Genomic DNA, 21,340 nt, shown 5'->3' on the forward strand with positions numbered 1-21,340 from the left:
ATCAGGATGTGGACCTAGAAGGTCAGAGTTTATCTGCAAACACATGAAATGATAAAAATGAGACATGCCTCAAAATAGGACCTGGCCTGCAAAATTTTAATTAAATTCAAGAGTTACAAAGAGATTGAAAAAAGTGAAGAAATATCTTGTCCAATTAAAAAAAAACAAGTTACTGATCCCCAAAAAATCAGGGAAGCAAGGATAAAGTGGACTATCAAAAAGGAATAAAATAAATTATCAACTACCAAAATTAATATTGACACAAAATCAACAATCCCTTTCACAATAAAAAACCTTTCCTTCAGAGAATGGGAGAGAAAAGGGATCAAAAGAATAGAAAATTGTTTTTCGGGAAATAAATTATTATCTTTTGAACAAATGAAGGACAAATATAATATAACTCCCGATATAAGGTTTGCATACCACCAACTGAAAACCTACTTAAAGGACAAATTGGGAAACTGTCTGAGGTTACCAGAAGGAAGAAATTTTGAATATGTGATTACAGACACAATGATAATTTTAAAATTTATAACAAACATGTACATCAAACTGCAAGAAAAGGAGAACGAGGAAACAAGCTGTAAACCTAAACAAAAATGGGAACAAGATCTAAACATAAAGATAAAGAATGAAACATGGGAAAAGCTATGCTTCGGAACTATGAGAAATACAATAAACACGAGGTTACACATGATACAATATAATGGTTACACAGGCCCCAAAAGTTAAATAAATGGGAACCAACAGTATAAGATTGATGTTTTCGCTGTAAGAAGGAAACAGGCACAACAGTACATGCAATTTGGGCATGTGAGAAAGTGGAAAAATTTTGGGAAGATCTAAACCAGATATTAAATAAAATCACAAAAAGCAATATACCAAAAAAACCCAGAGATCTTCCTTCTAAGTAATATAAGAAATAAAAAATTTGGACTTGATTTGGATGGAGCACAAAAAAGATTTATTATGATAGCCCTAGCTGTAGCAAAAAAATGTATTATGTCAACCTGGAAATTAGAAGACAACTTGAGAATACAACAATGGTACATAGAAATGAATAAATGTATTCCATTAGAAAAAAATAACATATAATTTAAGAAATAACATCATAATATTTGAACAAATATGGGAACCATACATGAAATATAATAGAGAAATCCTACCATGGACCTCCACCACCTAAAATGACAGAAGGGGAAGACAACAAAATGAACTGACTAAGTATGTAAAAGTAAAAGATAAAAATTTCTTGTTTATTTTTATTAAGTGATGACATTGTTTAACGGGTTTAATGTATCTTATAGATTGAACTTTGAATAAATGGGAAGGGGGGAGAGGGAGGGAGGGAAGGGAGGGGGGAAAAGGGGAGAAAATGACACTATATATTCAAGAGAAAAATGTCTGTATGTATTTTGGTCAGTATGTTTTATAGTGTGAAAAATAAAAAAAATTAAAAAAACTTTGGCAAGCACCTGTTCAAGCGGGACAAGCCTTGAGGAAACGATGTATGAGCCTTCTGAGTTAGTCTTCTAAGCTCCATGACTGCTGCAATTCTGTAGCCGATCCAAATGCATACCTTGAATCCCAGGTTATCCCAAGGAAAGCAAGGGGAATTATTTTTTACATAATTCCTGGAAATGTATTATGGATTGGCGGATATCCTCAGACTTCAGCTTCAAAACATCCTCATCTATTTCCCACAAGTCAAAATCATACGATTTTTCATTCATTTTCTAGATCCTGGGCATCACTGGCAAGGCCAGCATTTAGTATTTTCTCTCAACAACCCTTGAAAAGATAATGAAAAAATAGTTTTCCCATGATAACATCAGCAAATACCAGAGGACATTTGTTAAAAGTGAGAGGAAAAATGTTTTGGGGGAGGGAGAGCTGTCTGAGGTAGGTTTTAAAAAAAAGAGTGAGTTGTGTTTGCGTGGAATGAATTGCTGGGGGTCAGGGTTTGGAGAAGGTTCATTGAAAAGACTGTTCGGTAGGGACATGGATGTAAGAAAAAGAGGGTTTTGGGTGTGGGGTCATAAGGTCAGGAAGGATTACACTTACGGAGTAGGTTTACATAGGTAGGCATAATATTGTGGGTGAAAGGGTTTGTACTGAACAAGGTTTGTATTTGCCACCATGGTGACAAGCTACCTTCTTTAATCACTGTACTTTTTCCAGTGATGACACTCCCTCAGTGGTGTTTATTTTGTCAAATATTTAGACATACATCATGGTAACAAGCCCTCTGAGCAATGAGCCCATGGTGCTCAAATACACCAATTAACCTACAAACCCCATGTGTTTGGTGGGTTGGAGGAAACCAACACAGGCATGGGTAGAATGTATAAACTCGTTCCAAACAGCTCTAGAATCAAACCAGGATCACTGGCACTGTAACTGTGTTGTGCTAACTGTGCATTGGGTAGGGAATTCAAGAATTCAATCTTGAAACAATAGTAAAACAATGTTATATTTTAAAATCATGATGGTGTGCAAGCTGGACGGAACCTACAGGTGGTGGTTTTCCCCACACATCACTGTCCTTGTCCTTCTTGTTGGTTGAGGTCACGTATTTGGGGCTGGATGTTTATTTGCCTGGGTAAGCAGTTGTAGTGTATTTTGCAGTTGGTACATGCTACAGCAGTCACACTGTACTGGTAGTGGTGGGATTGAATATTTCGGGTGGTTTAATGAGTGTAAATAAAGTAAATAACGGAGTGTAAACAAAGCAGCTTGGATGATTTTTGGATTTTATTATGCTCCGGTTCGGTTACTTGTAGACAGAGGAAAGATCTTTGGGTGTCAGGACATGAGTCACTCACTGCAGGATTCCCAGCATTTGATCTGCTTTCATAGCTACGGTATTTAGGTGCCTGGTCGAGCTGAATTACCCGTCAGTAGTGACCCACAGGAATATATGCAGTGCTGGGTCTCAACAAGTGTAATCCCTTGTAATGTCAAGGGCATGGACTAGGCTCTGTTGTTGGAGATGTTCACTGGCAGGATTTCTGCAGTCCGTGGCCCATGTCTGAATGTTTCTTGTCTTTCAGCATACAGGTATGGGCATCATTTACTGAGGAGTTGCACGTGAAATTGTACAGGTTGCAGTGAGCAAACATTCCTACTTCTGACTTTATTCTGGAAAGAAGATCATTGGGAAAATGTATGAATATAGTCTGGCCCAGAACATGGTCCTTGGATGCTCCTGGAAGTGGTAACTTAAGTGACTAATTTCCAACAATCACAACCATCTTCCTTTATCCAAGCTAGGAATCCAATGGTTTATTTCCCCATGATGCTCACTGCCTTCACTTTCACCAAAGCAACACCCGGTCAAATGTTAATGGCAAAGTATTCTTCAGTTGCTTACAAAGTGGGAACTACAGTGGAACAATTCAAGAAGTTGATCATCGCCCGAGATGATCACATTAGCATTTCATCAACAGCAATCGGACCCTTGAAGCTTCCCTTTTTTATAATCGTGAACTGCTGCGACATCACAAAAGGACGGTCAGCAGTTTTGCAAAGTCACTTTTTTTTTACACAGGATAACTGAATATGAAGGCCCCAGGCTCAAAACACTTGTCACACTTTACTTCCTATGGATACTGCATGACCTGCTGTGTTTCTCCAGCATGCTTCATATTGCATATTTTGTTATCTATCTTTTCTCTTTATTGTCTCTTTTTAATTCCATTTAAATTAAATTTAGATGTACTGCATGGTAACAAGCCCTTCCGGCCTATGTGCCCTTCCTGCCAAAATATCCCAATTAACCCCGGTACGTTTTGAAGGGTGGGAGGAAACCAGAGCACCTGGAGCAAACCCAAACTGTCAAGCGGAGAACGTACAAACTCCTCACATATAGTTCCAGATTCTAACCTTGATTGCTAGCATTGTAACAGTACTGCGCTAACCGCTAAGCAAACTGTACTGCCATAGGTTTTTTTTGTTTGTTAAATATGTTTGGCTGCAGCAAGCAAGAATTTTGGTGCAAATGTACAATATACATTGAATCCGGCAATATATTCATTATAATTTCATAAGCAATCCTCAATGTCCTACTATTTCCCCGAAAGGAATAGTAGTTTCTTTGGCAGCTGCCTGACTGATTAGAACAGGAGGTACAGTATTTAAAGTAATGTCATGGTAAAATTATTGACCCAGCCTACAGAACTCTGCAACATTAATCCAAAGATACAAGTTCAAACCTCATCATAGCAGCTAAGGGAATTTGAAATGAAGTATTTAAGCAAAAAATTGAATTTTTAAAAACTAACATTAGTAGAATAATAAAGAAACTTTTAGCTGCAATAAAAACCAATCTGGTTAACTAATGTTCTTTAGAAAACTAAAATGCCATCCGTACCTGGTCTGGCTTACGTGCAGCTCATCTAACAATTAGAGATGGACACTAAATGGTGATATAACTAGTGATGTCCACACCCTTTCAACAAATGAAAGATGCAAGGAAGGAAAACTACAGTAATGATAGGTACTGCTGTGGAGGTTCAGTGAGGTTGCCCATCTGCATTCATTAGGGCTTGCTGATGGGGAAGTTGGGGATCTAATGGCAGAGGGACAGGGTTCCAGATCCCTCAGTTTGATCATATTTGGCTGATATGATGGTGTTGAATGCCAAGCTGTAATCAATGAGACACAAGCAAAACACGAAAATCTGTCGACTTCGTGGTTGAAATAAAAAACACAAATTGCTGGAGAAGCTCAGCAGGTCAAACGGTATTGTTCATGCAGCAAAGGTAGAAATACAGGCTGATATAGGTTTATCGTTCTCAAACAAGTGATTGTAGATTTTTTAATTGTAGTTACTGTAGAATATTAGAATCAAAGAAGTTAATATTCATACTGCAATGTTCCAATTACTAAATAATCTGTTTTGGGTTTTCACTAGATTGGAGGAGGAGGAGGACTAAACACCTTACATTTCTGGGGAATTTGCAACAAAATTCCAGAGGTTCTGCATCAGTGTTAAAAGATATTGATAATAGCACCAATCTTTGTTTTCAGAAAGAAGCAAATTCATTGGAAACTGTTCAGAGAAGGTTCACAAGAATGATATCTGGAAGAGGCAGATTGCCTTGCATTGAAGGTTTTTTTTAAATGTAGACAACAGTATGATAACAGGCTATTTCGGCTTACTAGTCTGTGCCACCCAATTTACACTCCATTAACCTACACCCCTAGTAGGTTTTTTGAACAGTAGGAGGAACCCGGAGCCCCTGGAGAAAACCCACGCAGACAGGGGGAAAACTCCTTACAGACAGCGCTGTGTTCGAACCCCGGTCACGTCCTGATCGCTGGCACTGTAAAGGCTAACTGCTACGCCAACCGTGCCACCAGTCAGGTTAGACTGGCCTGACTTCTACCATTAGAAGCTGCAAGAATGGGAAGTGGCACTTTAAATATAAAGGTTCTGACAAGAGAAGTAGAGAGGATAATTCCTTTGGACAAAGAAACTGGAATTTGGGGGTCACTGTTTTAAAGTAGGAGGTTGTCTGTATCAGAAAGAGATGAGGCATTTTTTTTCCTCTCTCAGAGGCCTGTAAGCCTTTATTATTTTCTTGCTTAAAAGACAATGAAAGTGCAGTGTTTGAATTTTGTGGTGTTTAGATTGACAGATTCTTGAGCAAGGAGTGATTTTTTTTTAGGTATATGTAGCTCTACTTCAGGTATAACAGATTGCTGAGTTGATATTACAATCAAATCAGTCATCATCTTATAATCTCAGGGATCAAGTGACCAATTGCTTTTCCAAATTCACAACTTCCTATTAAGATTTGGAAATCAAGTCAAAGCATTAAGTTTGTATGCAATACACAAACATGGTGGAGAATCTCAGGAGGTCACACAGCATTCATATGAAGTAAAGGATAACCAATATTTTGGGCCTGGGTCCCTATGTTCCAACAAACTTACCGAGTTCCTGAATGCAAATAGCAGTCCAAAATTAGATTCAGCATTGAAGCAAACAGTACTCCTCGCTGAAACTTCCTAAATGCCCCACAACAATCAGTCTCTGCTGTAGGATTTCCCAATTTCCGATAATGCTACCCACAATTTTCAAAGGTGACCAATTTATATTTTAGATTTTCTGTACGCATATAAAGTGCCTCTCTAATTCCTCATGTGCAGCAGAGCTTGCTTCCAATGTCTAATCTTCCAAGTTTAACAGAGGTTACAAAATGTAATCTTCCTGGCAGCTGATTAAAATAACACATGAAGTAGATCACTTGTGACAGAGTACAAAACAAAGAATACTTTGTACAACTTTTTCTGTGTATTAAACTGCAATCACAGTATCTGCAGACATTCTTGTTTAACAACATACATTGTGCAACTAATAGTTGTTTAGTAATTTCCCTAACCAAAGGGTATTGAAAATCTTGAATCATTACATTAGAAGCACATGAAGCCCTGATTAAAGGATAGAGGAAATGGATCATGTCACAAACTACCCTCTCACTTCAGTGGCCACCATCTGTGCAGAATCGAATCTGCAGCTCCCAACTTTACCTCAGTCATACCAATATCGATGACTGAAGAGTAAAAGCAAGTCACCCTCAATCCTGAGGGTATGATCGGGAATACAGAAACAGAATCTGTAGGTGCAATCACAGTTGTAATGCAAAGTGTTGGAATTAATTGATCCACCAGAGATCATTTTGTTTGATGGACAAATCATCTGATGGGATATGGGGTGGAATTCTTTACTTCCTCAAATCAGTACTAAATTAAAATACATTTAATAACTCTAGGGAGCAGTCAAGGCCTGAATTTGCCTTATTCTGACAGGACAGCCTTCCTTCCAGTACTGCACCAAATATCATTTGTCCTCAAGATTCCAGCAGTGGATTTAACCCTTTGGACTCCGTGTTTCTGTTTTCAGGGAAAACCGACAACTGCATAGACTCCATGTCCTGGTTTTCAGGGACTACCAACAAGCACATAGTCTCTGTGTCCCCATTTTCGAGGACTGGTTTTAAACCCAACCACTAGTTGGATCATATTGATCTTTAACCTTTTATACCCATGGACCCAGTCCGTAGTATATACAGATAAATAATCTTTTTATCTGAAATCTATCTGAAACCCTTGGGACAGGCACTTTTTGGAATTTGGAATTTTTCATATATATAATAACAACTGTACATTGAGTAATTGTTTTCTGCTAATCTGAAATCAGCTCAAAGACACATTCCAACTAGAAGGGTCTCTGGACAGTGGGGGGGTTTGCGGCAGTGCTGGATGGGGGGGTTGGGGGTGACGGCAGCACTGGACTGGGGTTGGCAGTGCTGGATGGAGGGATTGTGGTGATGCAGGACTGGGGGGGTTGCGGTGGCACTGAATGGGAACCAGGGGGGTTGCGGCAGTGCTGAATGGGGGATGGACGGGGATGGAAAAGGAAGAGAGATAAAATTACTAGCGTACATTTTATTTTTAGTAAAACTTCAAACTTAAACATCTGAAAATATGGTGACCATTGGCTTCAGGTTGGAGTCTTTTTAAAGACTTCTTCCAGTGCCATGGAGTCCCGAGCATGAGCAGGGGCCTCGAGCTCCTGGTACGTCTAACTGGTAGGAGCACTGAGGCACTGGGGTGGGTTGCAATTAATCCCTGTGATCTTTGCCAGCCTCTTGCTGTGGATAAGTCTAAATACAACACTTTTGGTGCCAAAAGTGAGCAGATGACATCCAAGGAAAAAAAAATTTGGTTTTTGGAGGTTTCGGTTTTCAGAATTTAGGAAAAAGATTATGTACCTGTATTATGAAAGGTTGAAAGTGGCCAGAGTCCGAAGGATTAAAACCACAATTTTAATTTTCAAAGAAGAATCTATGATTGATTGAATCACAACTAAACAGTTAACAGAATGGAAACGGAGCATATAATAATAAAATTTCAACTTTTAAAGAAAAAGCAATATAGTGCAGTATCACAAACACAGACATGTCGAAATAGATTTAATTTAGGCCACCATCGTTAAAATGATAAAGTATCTGGATGATTAAAAATGTTATTCCTAAAATATAAATACATCACTGAAATAGAAAATGATGTTGCTGATAAAATACTAATTAAAATTTAAAAATTAAGGCCTAAAAATTGAACCCATTTTAACTTTATTGTTGATCTGAATAAATTCCTTATTAAAATTGCATCAAAATATACGAAGCAAAAGAAAAGATGATTTTTCAAGATTTAGGATCTGAAATAGAACGTGCTGCCCATTTTTCCTATCGTAAAGCAACAAACATTCATGTCAATATTATTTTAGTTTACCAGAGATGACTGGAGAGCCATATGTTTTTTTTCTATTGTGCAAAGAAAAAATGACTCTCAGTCACTTGTGTTTCTGATTAGCAAAATGATTTATGCCATTATCACTAAAAAAATGCCAGCAAGTGAATGAAAAAGCGCACCAGATGCGCACGTTGAAAAAAAATAGCAGTAGTTGCTACATTGTAATCACAGCTACCTAGCTTACTTAATTTGTTATCCATGTACAGTGTGTGGCACTTAGAAATGGCAAGTTTTCACTTGGCAAAATAAATGATACATTTTATACTTTTTGCCATGCATGATTCAATACATTAGGCACAGTTTTGTATTTAGACTTATCATCAGAAAGAGGCTGGCAAAGATCACAGGGATTAATTGCTTCAGAGGTACAGTATGTAATGCAGGTTCCTTTTCCCTGCATACTTGGTAAAGAAACAATGATTAATCACTGTTTAACTATTCTCCAAAGGGAATTGAGAGTTTGCCAAACCAGGCCGCATCCTCATAAATCCAGAAGTTATATTCAGATAAGTTGCCAGCAAAATATAAAATATCAAAACCTTCAATCATCTTGAATCAATTTACACTGAAACCAGTTATTTCTAAATGAAGTGAATAATTTTAAGACAATTTTTAATGTTTTTCTTGCTTTTATTCTTACTAAGCATATTCCAGTACTGTGTTTCTCAAATGTTTTCAGCCTTGCCAACCAAAGTTTTGATTGTCTATTCAGTTTTGTTCTGAATTTTGATTACTTGATGGAACTTTTAAAATTCATCAACAAATGAAGAATGGAAGATAGCTTAATATAGTCAATCATGAATGAATGTGGAAGGAAATATTTTGAAATTTCTTTGCTATTTTTATGCTTACAAAGGGTTCCCTGAGCTACTGGGAAGATTAGTATACAAGTGAGGTCATAAAGAGAAAAGTAAAACAAAACTTCACAGAACATCTCAGTGATTGGACTGGCAACAGAAGGAACAATACAAGCAAAATGAGGAAATTTCTAAATAAACATTTGACTATATTTTCTATAAAAGTGTCCCAATAAATCTTTCTTTATTCCAGTTTCCAAATTTACAACATGCAACTTTTATTTCTTCAGCCTAATTACATATAGCAAAATTTCATCTTCTCTTGAGGAGACAAGGGTTGCAGGAATAATAAAAATTGCAAAACAAAACTAGATTCTGCTTAGAAAGTTTATTAGTTCATAATATTATGAGATTTGCACACTAGAATTAACGGTTTATGATTACATTATCATGATACCTCCAATACCCCCTTTTACACATCGATCCCACTTAAATGGCATGTGAATGACCCATGTTAAAGCCACTTTGGTTGTTCTCACTGAACCAAGAATAGCTGGATCAGTATGTCTTTTAGAAAAGGAGTTGATGCGAAATGCTTTAAACGGCTGTGTAATTTCCCCAACACATCTTTTTCCAAATATGGGAGATGAGGCTGTGGATTTGTAACTGAAACTTTTCCCCACCAAACAATTTCAGTGAATAAACTGCTTGCTCCCAAAGCCCATTTTTTCAGTTTACAAACGTCCTTTCAAACATTTTGTCAGAGAAAGATTCAGAACACATGAATATAGAAACATCTAATCAATATTAGTGGTCTAATACCTACAGACATGGCTCCCAAAAACAAATCATTCTTCTGCATTAGAATAAATGGGAGTGGTTTTGAGTGGATAGAGTTTAACTAAAGTATGCAATTACTCTTTCCAAAATGGCTTGAAATATTTGAGAATCCCCTTTAAATTCCTTCATGTAAAAGTGTATTGTTCAACAGGACAGTGTATGCTTCACCATTTTGTCACTCAAGAAATATACATATCGAACCAAAGTGTAACCAGAAGGCGTGTTCAAATCACGTCGGGGTCACCAAATTGTTAGGTCTGCTTTGTTCGAGAATGAGTGAGTCAGATACCAGACTGAGTCGAAATCAAGGTTCTTTATTACCGGATTGTAACACTTGCAACTAACAGTGTTAGTTGGAGAAGGCGCATTCTTCTGATATCAGCAAGTGGTGTTTTTTTATATCTCAGGACACGTACTTAGTAAATTATCATACCATTACATTGTCCAATGAATAAGCTGTTGCTATCCTTCCTTCTCTGTTAGTCTGCTGCTCATCAGCTTGTTATTGCCAAACTTATCTTGAGCGTACAAGGTCACACCTGCATCCTGTTACTCCTTAGTACTGGGTGACTCCTTCTCCGGTCCCAACTCATAATGTTTTTACCTTACAAATTTTTTGTGCACTATTTTTTTTTAAATAGTAACGTTGTAAGTTGGTTATAATATGAATGTTTACACTGTGATGCTGCTGGAAAGAACGAATTTAATGACTTGTTCATCACAATACATTCTGATTCTGAGAGCATTACAACATAGAAAATAAAAGCCCTTTGGGGCTTCTAGTTTGTGCCAAACTATTATTCTGCCTGGTCCCACTGACCTGTACCTAGACCATATCTCTCCATACCCCAACCCGACCACCCTAATATTTCTTAAATATTAAAATTGAGCCCACATTTAGTATTTCAGCTGGCAGCTCATTGTACACTTACACTATGCACAGCATGAAGAATTTCCCCTAATGTTCCTCTTAAACTTCTCCCCTTTCACCCTTAACCCATGTCCTCTAGTTTGTATCTCACCTAACCATAAGACCATAAGATACATGAGCAAACTAGATTTGTTGGGGCGTGGGAACTAAAGTGAAGAGGCAGAGGAAGAAGCCGTTGGCGCAAAGTGGAGGCAGCTGGTAGGGAGGCCGTGTGGAAGGACAGACAGATGGGGCAAAATTGCAGCCATTGTGATGAGTTGCAATGAAAAAGGGACGCAGAATCAAAAAAAGAAACAATACAGGGCTAAAGGTATATGTTTAAATGCACACAGAATAAGAAATAAAGTGGATGACCTGGTAGTACAGCTACAGATTGGCTGGTATGATGTTGTGGCCATTATGGAGTTGTGGCTAAAGGATGGATGTCTTAGGAGCCCGAATATTCAAGGATACACAGTGTATCGAAAGGACAGGCCAGTAAACAGAGCAAGGTGTGGTTCTGTAAGGAATAACTTCAAATCATTAGAAATGGAACAAAGGATCAAAAGATGTAGTATCATTTACCCCCTTTACACAGTGATCTCATTTAATTGACATGTGAAAGACTAGTGTTTAAAGTCAGCTCAGGTCATTCACTCTGAACCAAGAAAAGCCGGGTCACTGAGACCCTTTACATAGGGACCCAGCATCCCAGTGCGAAAGGAGGTGGGACATGCAGCATTACAGCGTCGGCTTCCCAGGAAGACAGGTAAGCCTTTAAGACAGGAGCCGACGCGAAAGGAATTGGCTCTGATACTACCTTCCTGTGCAGGTAATACATGGGATGAAAATGACCCCCCATCTCATGTTCGTTGTGTTCACACAGTTAAGTGAAGTGGTTAAAAGGCACTTTTACCTGTCTTTTAAGGGTAGCATAAAAGGACCACTAGTGGATTGAGTTAAGAAATGGCAGGAGTAAAAGGCAGTTATATACAGACCTCCAAACAGCAGATGGGATGTGGACAACAAATTACAACTGCATTTTGAAAATGTGTGTCAAAAAGGCCAATGCTATGTCAGTCATGGGGAATTGTAACATGCAAGTAGATTGGGGAAAGACAGGTTGGGATGGTATCTCATGAGAAAAAATTTGTAGAATGCCTACAAGATGACTTTTTAGAACAGCTTGTTGAGGAGCCCATGAGGGAATCAGCTGTGCAGGTATTGATTGGGTTTTGTGTAATGCACCATAAGTTATTAGAGAGCTTGGGGTAAAAGAACCCAGTGGGGGGGGGGGGGGGCAGTGATCACAATACGAATAACTTCAATTTGAGATGTAACAAGCAGAAACTAAAATCAGATGTGTTGGTATTTATGTGCTTCAATAGACTGTTTTTCCCTAAACACTGGCAGATTTTTTCAACAAAAAAAAATATTCCCGTTAAAAAGAAGAGCAGTAAGAGAGGGAAGAGTCAGCCTTCATCAACTAACAAAATAAAGGAAAGTAAAAACTTAAAAGCTCATGTGTACAAAGTAGCCAAGAGAAGTGGGAAACTGAAGGATTGGGAAAACTTTAAAAGGCAACAAAAGTCAAGTAAACGAGAAATAAGGAAAGGGAAGAAGGATTATGAAGGTAAATTAGCACAAAATATAAAAACAGATAGCAAAATATTTTATAATTATATAAAACAGAAGAGGCTGGCTGGAGTCAACATCGGTCCCTTGAAAGATGGGAAGGGAGATTGATATTGAGTAATGAGGAAATGGCCAAGTCATTGAACAGATATTCTGTGCCAGTCTTCATGGTGGAAGACATGTCCAGCCTGCCAAAGAGTGGTGATCGGGATGTGAAGGGAGGTGAGGGCACTGATAAAATAATTGTTACAAAAGAGATAGTGATGAACAAACTAATGGGCCTGAAAGTGGACAAATTCCCGGTCGTGATGGGATGCATCCCAGGGTACTGAGGGAAATGACAGGAGTTATAGTTGATGCGTTGGTAGTCATTTACCAAAATTCTCTGGATTCTGGGCAGGTCCCGGCATACTGGAAGGCAGTGAATGTCATGCCACTTTTATAAAGGGATTTAGGCAGAAGATGGGTGACTATCAGCCAGTAATATTAATGTCTGTAGTCAGGAAAATGCTTGAAGCTGTCATTAAGGATGAAATAGCGAGGCAGGCACGAAATTCAGGCAGACGCAGCATGGATTCAGAAAGGGCAGGTCTTGTTTGACAAACTTGCTGGAGTTCTTTGAGGATATAATGGATGTAGTAAATTGAGGGGGAAGATTGATGTTGTATATTTGGATTTCCAGAAGGCATTTGATAAGGTGCTACACAAGAGACTTATTAATATGATACAAATGAATGGAGTTGGGGGAAGTATATTGGCATGGATTTAGGATTGGTTAACTGACAGAAGGCATGGTGTTGGGAAAAATAAGTGTTTTTCTGATTGGCAGACAGTGGTAACTGGGGTGCTGCAGGGGTTGGTGCTGGGCCTGCAGCTGTTCACCCTTTACATTGATGACTTGGAAGAGAGGACAGAGTGTAGTGTAGCCAAGTTTGCAAATGATACTGAATTGAGTGGATCAGCAAATTGTACAGAGGCTACAGAAGGATATAGTTAAGTTAGGTGACTGGGCAAAGGTCAGATGGAGTACAATGTTAGTAAATGCAAGGTCATCCATTTTGGCAGAAAAAAATAAAAGCAGATTATTATTTAAATGGTGAAAAACTGCAGCATGCTGTAGTGTAGAAGAAACTGGGAGTGCTTGTGCATGAATCACAAAAGGTTGAGTTGCTGGTACAATAGGTTATTAAGAAGGCAAATGGAATGTTGGCCTTCATCGCTAGAGAAATTGAATTAAAGAGCAGGGAGGTCATGTTGCAACTGTACAAGGTAATGATGAGGCTGCACCTGGAGTACTGTGTGCAGTTCTGGTCTCCATACTTGAGAAAGGATATACTGGCCTTGGAGACAGTCCAGAGAAGGTTCACTAGGATGATCCCAGAGATGAAAGGGTTGACCTACAAGGAGAGACTAAATCGCCAGGAATAATACTCACTCGAATTCAGAAGAATGAGAGGAGATCTTATAAAAACATGTAAAATTATGAAAGAGATAGATAAGATAGAGGCAGGAAAATTGTTTTCACTGGTAAGTGAGACCAGAACTAGGGCACACAGCCTCAAGATTCAGGGGAGTAGATTTAAGTCAGAGATGATATAAAACTGTTTTTCCCAGAGAGTAGTGAATCTGTGGAATTCTCTACCCAGGGAAGCAGTTGAGGCTACTTCATTAAACATATTTAAGGTTCAGTTAGATAGATTGAGTCAATAATCAGATCAGCCATGATCTTATCGAATGACAGCAGGTTCGACGGGACAAATGGCCTACTCCTACTCCTATTTCTTATGTTCTTATCATGTCCTAGAGAGGTCAGTGACCTGAACTGGGAAGACTGCGTGACTAGCAGCCCACAGTGGCCCCTCAGGATCGGGGAACTTCCTTCTCCACTGGTGAACATTTTTAACATCTAGTTTTCAACCAGTCTTTACTTGTGCCATTGTTTAATCTCTGAAAAATTATTTGTATGCAGTACTGTTTATGTCAAACATTTCCTAATCTATGTCTTTCTGCAGCCTCATCACAACTTGCTCCTCCACCTATCTTTGTATCATCTGCAAACTTAACCACAAAGCCACTTTTTCCCACAATCCGAATCATTATCATATAGCTCAAAAAGAAGCTCCCCAAACACCGACTCCTGCGGAACACCACTGGTAACCGGAGGCCAACCAGAATAGATCCCTTTATTCCCACATTATGTTTCCTGCAAATCAGCCAATGCTCTACCCATGCTAGTATCATTCCTGTAATTCCATGGGCTCTCGTCTTGTGAAGAAGCCTCATGAGCAGCACCTTGTCAAAGGCCTTTTGAAAATCCAAATATGCAACATCCACTGCATCTCCTTTCTCTCAGCAGTTTCTGATTTCCTCAAAAAATTGCATTAGGTTTGTCAGGCAAGATTTTCCCTGAAGGAAACCGTGCTGACTTTGGCCCATCTTGTCATGCACCTCCAGGGACTCCGTAACCTCATCCTTGACAATCGACTCCCAACAACTTCCCAACCACTGATGTTAAGCAAAGGGTCTACAATTTCCTTTCTGCTGCCTCCCCCTCTTTTAAAATAGTGGAGTGATCCTTGTAATTTTCCAGTTCTCTGGAACCATGCCAGAATCTATAAATTCTTGGAACATCATTACCAAGCTCATTGCTCCGCAATCTCTAGAACTTCTTTCAGAACCCAAGAGTGCAGTCCATCTGGTCTGAGAGACATCTACCTTTGGGTCATTCAGCTTCCAAAGAACTTTCTCTCTGGTGATCATGACTGCACTCACCTCTCTTCCTTGACACCCTTGAAAGTCAGGTATACTGCTAACGTCTTCCACACCTCAGGAGAGAAGGCCTACTTACATTTACTTACACCTACTCTATACCTTTCATAATTTTGTATACCTCTATCAAATCTCCCCTCAATCTTCTACACTCCAGGAAATAAAGACATAACCCGTTTAACTTTTCTCTGCAATTCAGTTCCTCAAGTCCCAGCAACATTCCAGTAAATCTTCTCTGCACTCTTTCAATATTATTGGCGTCTTTCCTGTTGTTAGGTGACCAAAACCGCACACAATACTCCAAATTTAGCCTCACCAATCTTACACAACTTTACCATATCATCCCAATGCCTACTAACAAGGTAAACGGACCAAAATGTGGAAAGATTTGCCAAGGTTGATCGAAAAATTCAGGAAGGTTTAAGTTCTTGTCATCAAATCTACAATGAAAAAAAAATTTGATTAAAAAGTTTGCTTTAAGGTTTTGGTACTCCACATGTGCAAAATTCTGACTTGCGTCCATTCTGAGATATGACCGATTCTTCGGTCCCCATTGTGGTTTTAATTAACGAATATCTGTACAACTTTATGGAGTGGCACGGTTAGCGCAATGCAGTTACAACACCAGCTATCAGGACCGGGTTTTGAATATCGTGTTGTCTATAAGGAGTTTGTACGTACTTCCGGTGTCTGTGTGGGTTTCCTCCGGGGGCTTCTGGTTCCCTCCACCATTCAAAAATGTATCGGTTGTTGGTCAATTGGGTGTAATTGTGCAACACACTTGTAGGCCAAAAAGGGCCTGTAACCATGCTGTAGGTCTAAATTTTAAATTTAATTTAGGGTTCAAGCCCGAAACATTGGTTATGTATCTTTATCCTTACTAATATAAAGTACACTGTTTGACCTGCTAAGTTTCTCCAGTTTTGGGTTTTAACTTCAAGCATGATGTCTGAGGACTTTTGTGTTTTACTCCTCTACCCAATGCTTCGATTTATGCCAAAGTTCTCTTTACGACCCCATCCACCTGTGACACTACTTTCGGGAATTATGTATCTGTATTCCCAGATCCCTGTTTTCTATTACATTCCACATTGTCACTGCTACTGATATATTATTTAATTCTACTGCATTTCAGAATCACTTTCAAATGATAATTATTTATTTGATTCCAACAGTCTACAAGTGGTATAGAAGTGAATTAGGCCCTGTGGTGCACATCTATGCCAATCATCATACTAATCCCACTTGCCTGCATTTCTTCATATTCAGTTTTAAAGCATGAAACCAGGCCCTTTTGGCCAAATCATCTTTGCTGACCTGGTTGTCTATCCAAATAAATCCTATTTGACTGCATGAGTCCCATATCTCTAAATGTTTCCTACCCATGTACCTGTATAAATGTCTTTTAAACGTTACTCTTGTACACGTCTCTACCACCTTTTCTGGCAGCTTGTTCCATCCCACCCAAAATCTTGCAATCAAGTTCAAGCTTATTTATCACCCGATTGTAACAGCACAAACCGATGAAACAGCATTCTCTGGTTCATGGTGCAAAAACAATGTAAACACATACAAGGACATAACAAGCATGCAGAAAAATGACACATATACTCAGAACCTAGATATGTGTCTTATATACACATATTAAATTAAATAATATTAGGAAGGTTAAATTTAACTGTTAGTTAAATGAAGCAAAATTACTTATAATTTACAAATCCCCAAAACTTTTTATACCCAATCTAACCCACTCTTTTTTTTTAAATCTTCAATTTTTATTTGTAACAAACGTTTCCCTGCATGTTTAGTCAAAGAGACCAAAGCCCATGTCATCATCAGACTCTTCAGATTCTTCCTGTTTTTTCTCCTTTTTCTCTTCCACAGCAGCAGGAGCAGCAGAGGTCGCTGCAGCAGAAGCCGGAGGGCCACCACCACCAAGGCCAACATTGCAGATCAGACTATTGATGTCAATGTTTGCCAAAGCCTTGGCAAAAAGATTGGGCCAGAAAGGCTCAACAATAACCCCAGCTGTCCTGATGAGGGCATTCAGTTTGTCCTCGGTCACGGTGACCTCGTCATCGTGCAGGATCAGGGCGCTGTAGATGCAGGCGTGCTCGGATTCGGATGCCATGGCGCTGGATCTCTGCGGGTTCGATGGTGCTAGTCGCCAGGTGGGATTCGGCCTTAGCTTCGATCAGAAGGACAGAGCACTTCCGAACCAGACGGAGAAGAGCTCTAACCCACTCTTTGAAATCTGAATCTAAGATAGAGGATTGAAAGAGATGATTCTGTGGCGGTGTGAGCAGTGGAAGAAGCACAACCACCACGTTGTGGGTCGTTGACGACTGTTTTTATACAAATTCAGCGCGCTCCTTTAAATGCAGCGTGAGCTCAGTCACCTGGTGCATTGTGATGTCATAATCGATGCCCAGGGTGCGCGCTGGAAGGGATGCTGGAGTCAGAGAGAAACCTCTGACGACGCCATTTCCCCATGGCTGCCCCGCCACGTGGCAATACAAGCAGGGCGGTTCGCCATGAGGATGTGCGCCGCCACAATTCTCTATAATACGGCTAGCAAGAGAAACATTGAGATAGCCAGAGAATTTCCTAAATTGTGTCCATCTTCTCAGCCTATGTTTCATTATCAGGTTATCTGTTGAAAAGGAAAAGGGTAAAGAAGAACCTAAAACTGCCAACATAAATCAGAGAAACTATAAAATGTACAATATAGAATATTCAGCCTATTATATCTGTATCAGGACATCTGTTTCACAAAATTTCAGACATTTGTCAATGAATGAAAATGTCAAATTCCTCCTCAACTGTCTAATTCATTCTTTGAGCATGGGTCCTCTGGCCTTTGACACTTCAATTAAGAATATGTTCTTCACTAGTGTCTCTCAGGGAGTGTGGGGGGGGGGGGAGGGAAGAAGGGAAGGGGCGCAGACTGCACCAGGTGACACCATCAGAGGGAGTGACACCAAAATGACTGTCGATAAAATTTTTGTGCAGTGTTTCAGCAGAATTTTTTTTTATAAAATATAAGTTATAACACAAAAACTTTTTTTTTTGCAATCCCAGCTTACATGTATCAATATAACGACAAGGCTAAAACTCTATGCTAATTTACTTTTTGAACCTTCTAATGTTCTCCGGTCAGAGCTGTCATTATTACCCAATTACAACAATGCTTCAAATCACATGGTTTTGCAGGCACTCGCAACAATTACATGTTGTTTTCGTTGCTGCTGGTGTTTTTAAAGTTGCTGCTTTTGTCACGTGAAACTACGTAAATGTAAATTCATTTAGGCTGTGTATATGATATTGTAACTTAAAGGTATAATTTTAATTTTTCTAGTTGTTTATCTCACTACTGCTGCATTACATTCAGTGATATACGGGAATTACGATTTACCAGTAACATCAGTACAAAAAAATTACTCAGGATTCTGTATGTTCTGGTAAGGAAGGAGGCCATGGCCGGGCTGGGGGGGGGGGGCGTGTTTGACATCATGAGTTATTGCACTGGGTGCCGCCAACCCTATTGATGCCACTGATGTTCTTCCTGGTTGCCGAGATCGTTCTTAGTTTTGTACACATCAATTAAGACATCCCTTGGATTCATCCACTCCAAAGAAAATAATCTTGGCAATGTACATTTAAACTAAAAGAGCTGGCATTACTTGGGCTGTACAACCTTTTGTACAGATCGATGAAAATAGTTTTCCAGTCATCTGGCATGATTCCTACAATTAACAGTGAAGTTAACATTTTTCATCAAAGCCTTTTAATTTCCTCCCTTGCTTCTTTTTTTGTTTTTTATGAGAAGTTCAAGGAAAACGAAATGTCTCATTAGCACAACATGTTAGTTAACATATTGAAAATATGTGAATCTAAACCCAAGCAAGTTAAAAAGAATTTAGCTGGGTGACAATAGGGAAACAATCAGTATATGCTATCAAGTCAGGTGCAAATGTGAGTATCTGCTCCATGACTTCCACTCTCACCAATCTTGTGAAAAGTTCTGGATTTTTCTTTATTCTAGTGATATAAAACAAGCTCCTTGAAACAAAGAGGTGCCACAAGACTTGCACCAACAGCTTAAGAAACAGCTGTGTACAGATTATTTTTTGTACTACCAAATTATGCTATGCCCGCATGAAAAAGGATTGTATGTAATGTCATATATGTACTCTGACAATAAATCTGAAATCTAATACATATCCTTCTATTCCCTACATATTCATGTGTCTATGGAGAAACTTCCAAGTCCCATCGCTTGTATCTTCTTCCATTACTACCCCTGCTCGCCAGGAACTTTGCACCTTCTATGTAAAAAAAATTTGCCCTGCATATCTCCTTTAAATATCATTACCCTCATCTTAAATACATGCAAACACATTCCCCCCCCCCAAAGAGAGTGCCAGGTTTTGAGAAGGTTCTCGACCAATAGTTTTCAAACTGCCCCCCTAAACTCACATTCCACCTTAAGCAATCCCCGTGCCATAAGTGCTCTGTGATTAGTAATGGATTACTTAAGGTGGTATGTGAGTGGTGTTACGAACTAAAAACCCTTTCAAATGTTGTTTGGGATTAAAGGGACTTTGTTAGCAGTTTTCAAAGGAACAGCCATGGAAAATTCACCAGACAATGGTAAATTCAAAATAATAGTTTTTATTAAACTCTTAATAACATTTCTTACTTGTCTCTAAACGTAACACTAAATTTAAGGCCACTATGCACAAATGTGTGCGTAATGTGAAAGATTATGTTATATTTTATATTATACAAAGATATGTTTTAAAGGAGATAAATTGGGGCAGGTTTTTTAGTGTAGGTCACATACAACCACTTCAAAACAGATCTCATTTAAAATGCCAGAGATTTGCTCAAGCCAGACAGTTCAAGCTCCAGGTGCCTTTACAAAAACTTTGAAGAATGCCTATAAGGATTTCACAAGTAGATGTTAATTGGACATGTGGTGGAATAATGGATTATTGTTTTGGAAAGCAACAAATGAACGAATTCAGAAGATTGGCTCCGATGCCGCAGTCTGCCTTCAGTTCTACAGTTCACCAGCAGCTGGGACTGGAACAGGACAAGCTGGCAAGATTGTGGAAAAACCTCATTTTGAAGATGGGTCATGAGTTCTTAGTTCAGCCTGGTCAAAGGCTTGTAGTCCATACAAGAGGTGAGGACTGGCTGCATAATGTTTCACTTGAAATAAGGGAAACAAAAAGGAACTCTGTGGTGTCCTGAAAGAAAGAGGTTTTCATCTGGAAAGTCCTGATGAGGCAAGTTTCTTCACCAAAACACTGAAGTGGCTGATCAGAAGGAATCAGTTGTGGGTGTCCAACGAGCAACAAATCTCTCTCTGAAAACCAACAAGAACCTTCCTGAGCAGTAACCATTTAAAGTTCAAGCACCAAAGCCTGGTGAAAATCATAAATGTTAAATTCTATGCACAGTATAAGAATTGCCTGCAACCAGTGAACTTGGAGGAGTGAGAAGTGAGATTGGACTGTGAAACAAAGAACTTTCCTGAACATATACACATTACATACACATGCACTTAGAATTAGAAGGGGTTTAAGTTATGATAGGTTAAGTTAATAGTAATGTTAAAGTTTGATCCTGTTTTAATGCTTAAAGATAATTAAAAGCAACTTTTGTTTAAGTATCCATTTCTCTTTGTGAATTTCTATTGCTGCTGGGTTTTGGGGTTCTCTGGGTTCATAATAGTAATAAAGTTCCACTCTTAAAATTTTTTAAACCAGCATAATTTTAGTTTTGCTTAAAGGTCTTAAATTTTCAGTTCAGAAATAATAAAGTGCTTTTAAACACCTAAAGGCCTCTTTATACTCACAATTTTTTCGATGAGTTGTCCTTAAGATATATTCTGAGCCACCCAATGAAACTGCGCTCTCTTTATCTTAAAGTGTTAGAAGTAGGCTTCTCTTTTGAAATCTATTTATTCTGTGACCCCCTTTTCTTAGGAGTAACACATAACAACAAAGCTATTCTGGTTACTGTAATTCAACCCTGTCTTCCATAAAGTGCTAGCTCC

At 38.9% G+C, this 21,340-nt stretch overlaps 1 protein-coding gene and 1 pseudogene across 13 annotated transcripts in view; both read right to left on the reverse strand.

Moving 5' to 3' along the window:
* tbc1d5 (TBC1 domain family, member 5) overlaps window positions 1-21,340 on the reverse strand; it is a 538,200-nt gene that overhangs the window by 427,045 nt on the left and 89,815 nt on the right. The gene's annotated exons all lie outside the window — the stretch shown is intronic.
* LOC138752739 (large ribosomal subunit protein P1 pseudogene) lies at window positions 17,027-17,523 on the reverse strand (annotated as a pseudogene).

Source organism: Narcine bancroftii, chromosome 1, assembly GCF_036971445.1.
Source record: "Narcine bancroftii isolate sNarBan1 chromosome 1, sNarBan1.hap1, whole genome shotgun sequence".
Lineage (NCBI taxonomy): Eukaryota > Metazoa > Chordata > Chondrichthyes > Torpediniformes > Narcinidae > Narcine > Narcine bancroftii.